General features: G+C 32.9%; 1 protein-coding gene across 1 annotated transcript in view; it reads left to right on the top strand.

Moving 5' to 3' along the window:
• Positions 1-529, top strand: part of LOC135099768 (electroneutral sodium bicarbonate exchanger 1-like) — a 118,982-nt gene extending 118,453 nt beyond the window's left edge. The window contains 1 exon segment of the mRNA XM_064002281.1: positions 1-529. This exon segment is cut by the window's left edge and continues 755 nt beyond it. The gene's annotated coding sequence lies outside the window, so the exon portion shown is untranslated.
• Positions 530-809: the final 280 nt, after the last annotated feature.

Genomic DNA, 809 nt, shown 5'->3' with positions numbered 1-809 from the left:
ATACTGAGACTGTTAGTCTTGATGTACTGTTTACACTCCTTGGTTCTGTATTCACTGTGTAGAACTTGCAGTTTTCTTTATTTATATTTTATTGTTTAGTTATTGTGATTATATGGATCAATGAGAAATAGAATCCCATCTCAATTTCTCTCTCTCTCTCTCTCTCTCTCTCTCTCTCTCTCTCTCTCTCTCTCTCTCTCTCTTTAAGGTTCAGTGTTGATAGTATCATCTCAACTACTGAAACATTCATGAGGTGGAAATTAGTATTTCTGCATTATTCCAAAATATAAATCCTTAATAATGAAATGGAGCTTCCCTGCATGTTTTCCATATCTGTTCACACACTGATGGAATGATAATAGCAATAAATACATTAGTTTGTCTGACTAGATTATTATGAAACTAACTTATTAAACAACATCAGATATTGTCTCTCTAGTTCCGGAGGTCATGTACTCAGAGGTTCCCTACATAATCTAAATTTAGGTTTTGTATATATATACAATAAAGGAGTTAAGAATATAGAGCACACAGGTTTTGAATGGCAATAAGTTGACATTTTTAATTTGCAAAAGGATGATTGTGTACCTCTACACTCCTTTCTTTAATTATGCTAGATGAATAATTACTTGGCATTGTTGTGAAGACATAACCTAACACCTAGATAAGGTGCCTGATCATACTGACTGTATGCTATAGTGCACCTAACATGACAAAATCATAATATTCTCTGGAATTTATACTAGAAAGTGTATCCTTCCCATGAGATTTTATGCATCACTTATTTTAGGAAAGTTTCAGTTTGCAAT

Source organism: Scylla paramamosain, chromosome 4, assembly GCF_035594125.1.
Source record: "Scylla paramamosain isolate STU-SP2022 chromosome 4, ASM3559412v1, whole genome shotgun sequence".
NCBI classification, from domain to species: Eukaryota; Metazoa; Arthropoda; class Malacostraca; order Decapoda; family Portunidae; genus Scylla; species Scylla paramamosain.
This window is presented reverse-complemented; position numbering and strand designations above follow the sequence as displayed.